Source organism: Strix aluco, chromosome 4 (assembly GCF_031877795.1).
Source record: "Strix aluco isolate bStrAlu1 chromosome 4, bStrAlu1.hap1, whole genome shotgun sequence".
In the NCBI taxonomy this organism is placed as follows: domain Eukaryota; kingdom Metazoa; phylum Chordata; class Aves; order Strigiformes; family Strigidae; genus Strix; species Strix aluco.
Genome location: NC_133934.1, coordinates 127,292,294 through 127,304,367, shown reverse-complemented (window position 1 = coordinate 127,304,367; position 12,074 = coordinate 127,292,294). Strand labels below are relative to the sequence as shown.

Here is a 12,074-nt window from a genome sequence, read left to right as displayed (position 1 = left end):
GAAGAAATAGTCAGGGCTTTAAGAAGTCAGAGCTGAAAAAATCCAGTTAAGCTCCCCCTGATTGCAGATTGAACAAGCCCTGGGACGTCGCGTGCTGCGAGCAGGGCTACTCCAGATCCAGGCAGTTTTAAGGCAATTAAGGGAAATTTAGGGGCAACCCATGTTTCTTGTCATAGGGGAGCTGTCCTGGTGTCCTTTGTGTCCCCGGGGAGGCCTTGGGGTGCGCTGGGCCTACTTGCCCCGGGCCCGTGGGGTCCCCACGCCTGCCCACCCTGTTAGCACCCACAAAGGAGGTGGAGGGGGGTGCGGTGGGAGCCGGCTGGCCCTGGGGGGGGGTTAGTTAGGGAGAGTGGGGGGTTTGGGGGGGTGATCCTCGTGGGGGACACACACACTCCTGTTCATGGAGGGTCTGGGCAGTGGGATCCCTGTGTGGAGTAGGTCTGGTGGGGTGGGGTGGTCCCCACGCATGGGTGGGGAGATGCCGGGGGGGGGGGGGGAGGTCTTTGGGGGGGGGGGGGTGATTCCCACGCTTGGTTGGGTGGGGTCTGGGTGGATGCCCTCGCCCGCGTGGGAAACCTGGGTGGGAGGATCCCTGTCCATGGGTGGGGTCTGGGTGGGGAGATCCCTGGGGAGCCCCGCGTGGTCTGGGTGGGTGATGAGGGATTCCCTGTGTGGAGGCGGCCCGGGGCGGGGGGGGGAACCCCACTTCTAGGGGTATCCGGGGGGGGCTCCCCACCCTTGGGTGGGCTCTGGCAGGGGTGACCCCGTCCGTGGGACAGGCTGGGAGGGGGGGATCCCCACGGGGGGAGGCGGGCGGGGTGGGGAGGGGGGGGATGAGGCGGCGGCGCGCCTTTAACGGAGGGGGGGGGCGGGGGGGGGCCGGCAGACGCGGCGGACGTGCGGAGCCGCCTCCTCCCGCCCTGCCTCCCTCCCTCCTTCCCTTCCTGCCCGCCAGCGCCGCGCAGGCACCGGCTCTGCCGCCGCTCCGTCCCCGCCGCTCCGCACGGCCCGGCCCGGCCCGGCAAACCTCACGGTGAGTCCCGGCCCGGGGAGCGCCCGGCCCACCCCCCCCTCCCCTCACCCCGGGGCTGGGTCGGGGCCTGCCCGCGGCCTGCCCGGCGAGGGGCGGCGGGCCTAGGCCTCGGCGTGGCCGGGCCGCGGGCGGGCGGGCGGCACCGGCAGGTGGGCGGCGGGGCGGAACCCGGCCCGGTCCTGGCAGCGCGGCCCCCGCTGCCCTCCCGGCGCCGGCCTGGGGTAGGGGGGTGCTGAGGGTGAGGGGGCTGCGCCGCGGGGGTGCGGGGGAGAAGCCGCTCCCACCCGCGGCCGTGGGGCGGTGGGGTGGCCGCAGCCGCGGGGAAGCGCGGGGAGGGGTGTGCGGGGGGATCGGCGCCTCCCGAGCGCATCCCCCAGTCACCTTCCTCAAGTTAACAGAGAAAAACGGGTGGGGGGGGAGGGAAAAAAATGATGTATCGGTCGTCTCCCGTAGGTCTGCGTCGTTACCTGCCCCGCTGCCAGAGGCACGAACCTGTGAAGGGCGGCTGAGCAAAAATATACCCCCCCAAAATATGATTTATACGAATTTCCCGTGGCTTTCCGACCCCTGGATAAGGTTGAATGAACCCAATGCTGCGGCGCCCGGGTGGCCTCGCAAACTTTCACGAAGCATTGCGCTTCGCTGCTTAAAACAGTCTGGCCCATTTTGTATTCCTGTAGCGGTGTTAACCACGCACCGTAAAATACACTTTCTCCCTCGTTCAGAGGTTTGTCAGGGCTATTTTATTTCTTAAAATTGCCTGTGCCCTTTAGTACAGCAGGGGTGTGGATTGCATGCAGCTGTGTTAACCCTGGAGGAGTTAATACTCACCCCTGCCTCTCCTCCTCTACTCACAGCTTACTCCTTTGCTGGAAGCCTTCCGCTGGTGTACTGGGGGGGAAGAAAAGTTAAGGTGTCAAAGCTACGTCTTTTGTACCCAACTAATTTCAGTTGATGAAGTATTTTAATGAAGTAGGGGGTTATTGAGAATAACGTTGTGTCGCATCTTTTCTGCATTAGGGAATGCCAAACGCTACTTTCTAGTGATGTGCCTACACCTGTGTGCTTTAGGTTTGTCAATTTATAATCTTTTTTTTTTCTCAAAGGCTCTGCTGTGTATTTTGAGATCACTGTTAGAAAAACTCAAAAGAAGATAATTTTTTGCTTTGTGGAAGAGGAGCTCAGCTGATACTCTGCTGTAGTTATTTTCTGTTTAAAATTCCCTTTTTTTTTTTTCTCTTTGGTGTTTCCACTGCTGCCTCTGTCCAACAGCACACATGGTATTTAGCAGACGTAACTGACAAGTTCTATTTAACATCTCTTTACATATGACAAGGCAAAAATCCCTAGCTGGAGAGTCTGAGTTGATTGCTGCAAAAGTTAAAAAGGGGATTCAGTTCCCATGTTCCACCTTCTTTCAAATATTTTTCTTCCCTGTTCTCTTGGTGGATTGCTAATGTCCTTCTGTTTGGTTTGGGCTGGAAGCGTTTCTCTGCCTTGTGGACCTCTTGCCTATAACTGCACTGTAATTTCTGTCTGCGAACAGGCTATGCAACTTGCTTTACCACATATTTTTTCTCTTGCCTCATATGCTGATGCTGCTTTCTGCATACTGTGATTAAAATAACTTTTGTGTGTAACTGCAGCAGGGAAAGGTTGGGGTTTGGATAGAAACATTAATTCTCTGTTAGTGTTATTACCAAATACCGTTTTTGTCAGATTTTTTTTCTACTCTCCCTTATCTAGCCAGTCTCAGGAAGATGCTTTCTGCTCTCAGAAGTAGCAGCAGTAGGATATGAAGAACACAATTAGTTTTTAATTTGATCCTTTATCCCTCACGGTCATAAAACCCTTATTAGGGATAACTTAGCGTGCTAGCTACTTTGTTTTTGAAACCCCTTAAAGGAAGGGGAAAGACTTGCTCAAGCCTGTAGAAAACTGTAGTGTCACTCGGTAACAGCTCTTTTTGCATCACCCGTGCTTACTTTTGGAGATTAGATGGTTACGGCTCAAAAATGTCTAATCATTGCTTGACTGTCGGTACTGTAAACCCAGGGTTAACAAAATCCCTCAGAAATGGAAATTCTCTGTGAATTTCAGAGGTGATGGGTATAGATTAAATAAGTTTTTGGCCGAGACCCTTAAGCATAAGGACATGGGGGGAGAGGACATGTGTTTTATTTTAAGCTTCAAACTTGGTTGCTCCTAATCCCTTCCCCCACTGCTGCCAAGACACCCACCTCTCGCCATTGACTTTGCGAGAGCTTCAGCTCCCAAGTTTAGTTCCCTGATCATACCCCAGTTACGTGCCTGAGTAAATAGCATGAATGCCCCCTGTGCTGTCCTGGAGGGGTGGGGAAGAAGCAGAAGACAGGAGGGTAATTCTTCATTCCCACTATCTGCTCCAAAAGCCGTGGCAGAAGCGGGCTGGTAAGAAACCGAGAGCGGAAGAGAGCCCCTGATCAAGTTTAGTTTCCCCGTTTATAGCACCCATCCGTGCTGCGGATGCCTTTCGTAACGTAACTGCTTTTAGTGTGAAACTTGATCGGTTTAGTCTTTGCCCCTATCTCCGCGGAAGAGCTGTTGGAGAGCCTCCTCTGAGTCTTAGAGCAATTGCTGAATTTCCATCCTGACGGTGTTTATGGCCTGTTCGTATAATTTGTTTTTGTTCTAGTGTTGCCATTTGGTTTAAGCGGTTGTTTTCCCTCCCTGATGTAATTAGAGGGAGCAGTCGAATCCCCTCTTGACCACTTGTTTTCATAGGTTAAACAAGTCAAAGTCTTTAAGTCTTCTCCTGTTGTTCTCTTATCAATATTCGCATGATTTCCTTGTCACTGAAAACCTCTTGCCTTTTACCCATCAAAACCTTTTTAATATAAAGGGAATTTTATGCATCTGTGTTTAGCTCTTAAGCTTCCTGTTCTGTGCTGGTAAAGCAGCAGGATTGGACTATTTTTAAAAAAATGAATATTTTTGGGGGGCCTACTTGCTGCACTAAGCTCTCAAACTTTTTGACATTCCTCGGGCGATTGTTTTAGGCTAACGAGACAGGGAGTTGCTGGGCTAAATCTGTCCCAGACAAATCACTTCTTGTTAATGACTGTGCATAAACTATGGAGATGATAGATTGGAGAATTACCAGCTCATGACTCTCAGGAATCTGTTTCTCCTCTCACTGTTATACAAGATGTCCAAGCAAATAAAACATATGATGCCCTTTAAAAAAAAAGTATTTATTTATGTTTTTAGAAATGTAATAGCTTCTTCCTGTTCGCATGCCTGAACTACAGCTGGTTGCAGGAGAGGGGGTACTTCTGAGCTCTGAAATCTTCCTATTTCTTGCCAGAATGGAGCCTTTAAAGTAATTTCTTACAGTGTGGGCTTGTTGGCACTTTTTCCAGGCTGATGCTTGTGGTCTCTAGTTTGGGAACACATCTGTGCCTGCTGGTCTGGGCACTGCCCAAAAGACTCGGATTCCTGCTTTTTTTGGCCCCCGTGGCTTTTAGTGGTGGCTGTTATTTCCAGTGAGTTCCGAGCAGGAGCAGCAGCCCTCGCATCGATAAGCACCGTACGTTGATCTGGACTCTGCTGCTTCTTCCAATTGAAGAATTGGCCTTTAGCTGCTGGGGGCGGGGGTTGAAGAAGCAGAGTGGATCCAGCTGCTGCTCCGAGCAGGGAGACAGTACGCAGGCATCCGCAATTCCTGCCATTCCTCTGCCAGGGTTTGCTTTCCCCCCGCCACGTGAGAACTGAAGTAGCATCTGGGCCAGGTTTCCTGTGTTTGAACTTGTCCTCTCTTGGTCACTGCCATGACTGTGTGCAGGAGTGCTGCAGTCTAATTAGATTATATTGGAATGAATAAGTGAATCTTAACAAATGAGCTTATGGGGGCACTGTCAGGTCAGCTCAGTCCCTAAATATAGGTACTGGGCAGAGTGCAGGCTCGGTGCAGTATCTATCCATACAGTGAAATTAAATGGAGATCTGCTGGGAATGCATAAATTCTGCTGCCTTGCCATCTTGTCGGCCTGGATGCTCCAGTGTCTTGGTATGAGAAATGCCAAAATCCACTCAAATATGAGCATTCTGTAATTGGAGCTTGGTGGGGAGTTGGAAGGGGAAGTCATGGTTTTGGAAACTGTAATAATCTGAGGTGCTAAAGAATGCAAATCTCATGATCCTTTTTAATGCTTCCCATTTAACTAAAGGTGATACTTTTTTTTTAAGTAATTCTCTTAAGATACTGTTGAAAACGGGAAAAAAAATGGTTTCTGTTGCATGTATGCATGTGAAAACTGTGGAAAGCTGCTCTGACTCTCACAAATAAAGAATATTATGTCTTCTTGCAACTATATGATGCAAAGAAGTAGCCTGGGAGCTTCAAGCCTTGAATTTTGCTGTGCAATGTGTGGGGGATGGGAGGGAGGGGAGAGGGATAGCAACTGTAATGTTTGTGGGTTAATCAGAAGTAAAATAATGACTTTTATGTAGCTCTCCTCCTTGTTTTCTGCAGTGTTCTTTGTTTTTTGTTAGTGCTTTGTGGCTGCCCTGCTTATCAAAATTCACAGCTCTAAATTCCTGTTACTGAAGAGAAGTAGATGATGTTCCTTCCCCTTTTCTTCTCAAGAAGACTTATTTAGAAGAATAGCATTTTTTCTTTCTCAAATGAAACCTCATCTTTGCTTGTAGATCACTGAGGCTGCATTATAACTCGGAGAAAGTGTCTGTAAATTAGTAATGTGGGCAAGCTACTAATTTTCTTGTACTAATAAGCCTTATTATAAATAGCCTTGTCCTCCGCTAGCATTAACAGCTCCCTCCTGCTGCTGTCACTGTCAGGTGTGCAGGGTTTTCAGTGGTAGTAAAGTATGGAAAGCAGCACTCCTTGCAGGTTTTTGCTCTTTCACATTGAGCACCCTCCCTCCCGGCTGATCCTGCTGCCTGTGCTGCCCTGTCTGGATCTGCTCACAGCCAGGCAATCCTGCAAATCACTGTTCTGCTCCAGAGCAGCCGGTACATCGCTAACCACTCCCCTGCTGCAGGAAACGTCTTTAAGCTCTTCTATGCTGTAAAGTTGAGGAAATAGAGCAAAACTCCTGGTTTCCTTCAAGTTGTAGTTGAATGACTGATTAAACATCAGGGAGGGCTTTTTCCGTCTCAGAAGAGTTGTGTTGATGTCCAGCAAAACACAAGTTCTCATTTTTGGATTGCACATTATTGAATAGCAAACCTTCTCAGCCTGCCTGTCTCGTGTCCAGCTCGTCGAGCGTGTGTTGAATGACCCAGGGAAAATGAAGCTTGAGTTCAGAATTACGTGGGTGTCGAAGGCTTTTAAAGCTTGGTATATTTATGCCCGTGATTCATGGCACTTCTAAAAACAATCCAGCTCTCATCCTGTGGAGGTGAAGTACCTTGGTCCAGCGTTGTCCAGTGTTGTTATCTTCGGTTTTGCTGTGTCACTGGCCAGAGGCAATATAAATTGCACCTGAATTATTTTGGACCCCTTATTCCTTTACTTCCAAATCCCACCCTGCAAGGGTTTCTTGTTGTGGAAATGCTGGTTTAATTCTGCTTTATGCTCTTCTGTACGGACCGAAGAGGGTATTTTATTTCAAGGATGTGACAAACTTTAGTACATCTCATTCCTGTTTGTGATGTGAAAAGGTGTCTTTTGTCTGCCTGCAACCTCACAGGAAGGAAGTTGTTGAGTCCAGGAGATAAAAGCACTGTCTCCTTTCCTGTGAGGGGGCAAGCTGCCTGCTCCTCAGCTCAGCAGCACTCTGCTCCTGTCCTGCTTGTAGTAGGACGGAGGGGAAAATTTTCATGGGAAAATGTGAGTGGACTCGTAATCTATTTGCAAGTGCGTAGCTGTCAAGGAAGATGATGACTAAGCTATTGCACAAGGTGCAGCTTTTTGGGGAGCATGCCAGGATTGGACCGGATTGTGACTGACTAATAAGAGAGCCTATAATATCAGTCAGCTGATAACTTTGTTACTGGTTTAATCTGACCACTGGCTATGACTACTTTTTTTTTTTTCTCAGCTTATTTGCTGTGGGGTTTTAAGTTGAAAGGTCTGTACTTGGTGAGTACAAAGAAAAAAGTCCAATTTATTGGAGGAAGTGAATGGTTCCTGAGCCTCTGGTGGGGACTGCGGGGTGGCAGGAGTATTTAAAGCTGATGTCTTGCATTCGGCTCACATGGATGTCTCTCTGCTGAGCGCCTGCACTCTGCCCTGCAGCCAGGTTCTCACACAGGTATTGTCCACCTGCCTGGTGCACAGGTAGGATGAAGGGCACTTATCCTCCCATTTAACAGGAGGGAAAGCTGAGGCCAAGCACCTGTGGTTGAAAATGCCAAGGTGTCACCATCAGACCAGCTGCTGATGGTCCCATTTGTGACCTGGCACCCAGGGCATGCTGCCCCGGCTTTGCTGTGCTGGCCGGTAATGGGGAAATCGCTCTTCTCTGGGGACTGAGGCTGTTCCCGCACGCGTCTTCCTTTCAGAGTCTCTGCTGTGGTGTGGGTGGGAGGCCAGGTCTGGTCCCAGAAAGCGATGTTTCTTCCTGCCTCCCAAACTGGTTTGAATCAGAAATAGCGTGGCCAGCAGGGACAGGGAAGGGATCCTACCTCTGTACTTGGCACTGGTGAGGCCACACCTCGATTGGGCCCCTCACTCCAAAAAGGCCATTGAATGACTCGAGCGTGTCCAGAGAAGGGCAGCGGAGCTGGTGCAGGGTCTGGAGCACAGGTCTGATGGGGAGCGGCTGAGGGAACTGGGGGGGTTTAGTGTGGAGAAGAGGAGGCTGAGGGGAGACCTCATGGCCCTCTACAACTACCTGAAAGGAGGGTGCAGAGAGGGGGGATGAGTCTCTTTAACCAAGGAACAAGTGCCAGGACAAGAGGGAATGGCCTCAAGCTGCGCCAGGGCAGGGTCAGACTGGCTCTTAGGAAGTATTTCTTTGCAGAAGGGGTTGTTGGGCGTTGGAATGGGCTGCCCAGGGCAGGGGGGGAGTCCCCATCCCTGGAGGGGTTGAAGAGTCGGGTTGACCCAGCGCTGAGGGATCTGGTGGAGTTGAGAACGGTCAGTGTGAGGTTCATGGTTGGACTGGAGGAGCTTCAAGGTCTTTTCCAACCAAGATGATTCTGTGAAAGGCTGCCGTGATGATTAGTGCTCCTTTCTCCACAAAGTCATTGCTTATGTTGAGTGGGGCATCCCAGCTTGACTTTCATGTAAGCATTACCTTTTTCTTAATGCTGTGCTGTTCATGGACCTAAAGACAAGTATGTGAAACCAGTTGCAGCATCTCTTCTGCCCTTCTCCATTTCAGCTCCAGGTATTCCCGAGAGCAGCACCATGGCTACAGCAGATCATACCCAATGGATCTTTCACAGGGCATTTTCAAATCTGGGAAGTGATCCGAGTTTAGCGGTGCTGAGCTGGGAAGGGCCCTTTCCCCTGGGGCTAGGTGGGAACTTTTCTGCCTCCTTTAACTTGCTGTTCTCTGGAGAGACTCAGCCTGTCCTCTTGGACCAGGCAGCGTCTGCAGTGGGGTGTGGTGCTGGGAAGCTGGCAGAAAATGGAGTTTACGGGTGAATGCTGTATCCCGTGTCACACCTACTGACCTTTGCTTGTGTAAATACCTGTTGGCAGCATGTGTAGCTTCAGCTCTGATGGACTGATAAAGGAGTGTGCTGCTTTTTCTCATTACGCTGCCTTGTTTTGTATTTACAGCAGCGGTGGTGGAGGTCCATCAAAGCTTCGCTTCTCCACGTTCAAACTCTGACCGAGGAGGAGTTGTTTGTGCTAATGTTTGCTGAGAAGATGTCCTCACCAAACCCGTCCCAGCGTGGACAGTGAGAAGCATTGTCCAGAAGAGAGGCAGAGGTAGCATCTCAAAACCTTGGAAGCCACCAAGCTGCAGGGAGGATTTATGGAGGTTGGGTTAGGATTTTATTGGGTTCCCAGAGCTTTCCCACGGCAGTTCAGCAGGGGTACCGATAGTTCTCCCTTCTTACCTTCACCTAAGGTCACTTCCATATCTACAGCCTGTGCTACACTACTGCTAGGATTGGGTTGCGTGCTAAATTTAGTAAACCTCTTTACAGCTTAATGTGTGTGTGTATGTAAAAACAGATTTTTTTTTTCAAGTGGCTTTTAATGGGTTACAGCCTAGTTCAAGATGCACAACAAAGCTAGACTTTCTCTGCACAGGTGGCAGTGCACCAAGCTAGTTGTGGGAGGAACAGGTACACTTCTCTGCCTTGGTGTACTTCAACACATGGATTCGGCGAGGTGCAGAGCGCCGTGGGTGGGAGGGAGGGTTGCAGAGGCACAATTAACGACTTGCGTAACGTGGTCTGCAGTCTGAGGCATGTGAAAAGGGCTAGTGAAGGGGTTAGGTTTCAGAAGTTTTAAAGGCTTGTGAAAATTCTTGGTCAGATGTTTCCATTCCGAGCCTGCCTTTTCAGCCCCCCGCCCTCGATCTCCCAGTTTCTACCTTTTTTCCATGCTGTTTGTGTGTCAAAAGAAGAATTTCTTGGCTTCAGGTCTGGTGTACCTGTTTCTAAGTAGATTTCTTAATCCCTGCTCCCCATTACAGGCTACTGGAGTAATAGCTTGAGGTGTAACCAAAGTTGGAGGTAAGTAAGTTTAGATCTGTGTGGTTGCAGTGAAGTGTTTGTGTTTAATCCTCGCATGCCAAAGGAGGAGCAGATTGTGGGACAGCAAAGCAAGGGGAGTGAAAACCCAGAGAAGCATGAGAGAAGTGACCTCAATTACTCTGCATTTCTGTTGCTGAGCATTTTTAGGCCTTTTTAACAACCTGGCATGTTCCTCGAGTTCAAATCAGTACTGTGCTGATCAGTAAAGCTGAGTGCGTTGGGGCGGGTGTGCGTGCATGTGTGATGAGGCCGTTTTTGGGGGAGAGCTCTGGGTTGTTGAGTTATTGACTTGAACTCAAAATTCTGAAAACAGTGAAATGCATATTTGAAGTCCCTTTAGGAAACTCTTACAAGCTTTATTCCTTATGGATGCAAGTGGAGAAAACCAGGAAACCCGCAGAGATGCACTTTGAACACATCTTTCGGATGGTTCTTGTGTGGTGGTGTCCAACTCCCGCCATTATGCTGTATCTGGGGTTACACGGTGGGCTGGATTGTGGAACTGGGACCAGTATGGCTAAGGAGCGTTGAGGGGTCTGCTGGGCTGCTGCTGCTCAGAGAAACATCAGCAAGCCTCAGCATCACTCATCTGGGGCATCAACAGCTACGTGAGGAAGGTGGTAAAAGAAAGCTCCTTCACTGCATGGCCCAGGTGTAAATCAAGTGTGTTAAGTCTGTGGAGGAGTTGGAGCCTTCTCCCTGATGCTGAGCTTAGTGTCCTGCTGTGGGTGTTTAAGAGAAGATGTGAATATTGCCTTGGAGTCTGCCGAAATACTGTGCTGGTTCCTGAGTGCATGTGACTTTCTTAAGCTGCTTGCCTGGATCCTAAAGGGTCCATGTGCTGAGATGACACTAGCTGTGTATCGTTTATGTGTGAGTACCTTCAGCAGACTGCTAAATGAAGCGCAGAGAGGTTAACAAGGTGAAAAGAAACCTTATGGAGAGGAATGTGTGGTGCTACTGTTTAGGAGCACATATGCTCAATGTAGACGTTGAAAGGATGGTATCTTGGTGGAGCTATAGCTAGTGAGGTCCCTGTCGTAGTGCAGGAGGTGTTTTGGATGGATGATGAGGTGAGCTCTTAGTGCTGCCCTCTAAATGGGCTATGTGCAGTGTCTCGAAGGAGAGTGGAGGGGGAACCTTAACACTTCACCTTCTCAGTACAGAAACAACCACAGTTTGGCAGTAACTTCTTAAACTTCATCTTGTGCTTTTAAATTGAGTTAAAGGTTCCAGCTCATTATGCAATTTATACTTCAAAATACACTGGGGTGACTTGTACGGTGCCAGTGCTGTAGGGATTGCTTCTAAAGCTTCTTTGTTCCTTAACTGTTCTGAAACTTTATTTCTAAGACTATCAACAGCACCATGTTCTACAGCCTAAGATATACGGCTTGGATACAGAAGCGTTATCTTTATGCCTGTGTGATAATATACTTTAAGATAAATGTTGATGGACAGCTTTGTTATAGAGCAGTCAAAGTAACTCATATCTGCTGTGGAAGGCTTGGTGATGGGAGTCTGTTCAGCCTTCAGCTGGTGCTAATTTGTGCTGGAGCTGAAAGTCAAAATACCAGTGTTGTAGGAAGCTCCTCATCATCGTAAGCTTCTGTGGTCTGAATTTAGTCCTGAATGTACCTCTGCACATTCCCTGTGTTCAAGGGTTTTATAAATACAGCATGAACATCATTTTAATCTGGCAAATGATTTGAAATTTAATGCCTAGTTGTAATAAAATCCAACCTTCTTTTGCAGGTGTCATTCCTAATGGGACTATGGATTAAAACTCATTGATTGCTACTAGCAAAAGAGTGATAGATGCCTCTAGCATCAGTTAAAACGTGTTCCCTGCAGCCCTAGGGCTCTGGTTCAGCTCTGTAGCTAAGTGGCAGGAGTGGTGAGGAGGAGGTGGCTGCTGCTGTATGGCCAGGCGAAATAAAATAATGGCAGCCATGCTCTATACGAAGGCTGCAGAGTCACCATTACAGCACTGAGCACCTCCTTGGATTGATGACTGAGAGCCATTTTTCCAACTTGAAGTCAAAAAGCGTTCATGGCCTGTTAGTACCCATTTGTTCCTATGCCAGCATTGTCCTCTGGCTTGAACCCCACCCTGCAAGGTATGAGCTGGAGGAAGCTGATCTGTTGGGTTTGCTTGGGTGTAGTTCGGAGCAGTGGAGCTTTACCTGTACTGGGGAAGTGAGGGGAGCAAGTAATGCCTGCTCAAGCCTGGCTGTTTGAATTTTCCGATGTTTTTGTGTCTTTCTGAACCACGACTGTGGTATACAGTATTAAAAACAAAAATAGGCATGGTGATGCAGTGCTTACCCAGCTGTGTAGGCTGAAGAGGAGGCAATTCCAGCCTGGAGAGGCTCAT

General features: G+C 49.2%; 1 protein-coding gene across 13 annotated transcripts in view; it reads left to right on the top strand.

Moving 5' to 3' along the window:
- The first annotated feature begins 937 nt into the window (after nt 1-937).
- Nucleotides 938-12,074, top strand: part of KTN1 (kinectin 1) — a 78,909-nt gene continuing 67,772 nt past the window's right edge. For 12 of the 13 annotated variants that reach the window (XM_074821065.1, XM_074821062.1, XM_074821061.1 and 9 more), the window contains exons 1-2: nt 938-1,033; nt 8,769-8,921. The gene's annotated coding sequence lies outside the window, so the exon portion shown is untranslated. The remainder of the gene's footprint in view (nt 1,034-8,768; nt 8,922-12,074) is intronic. The other variant, XM_074821060.1, reaches the window with a different exon arrangement.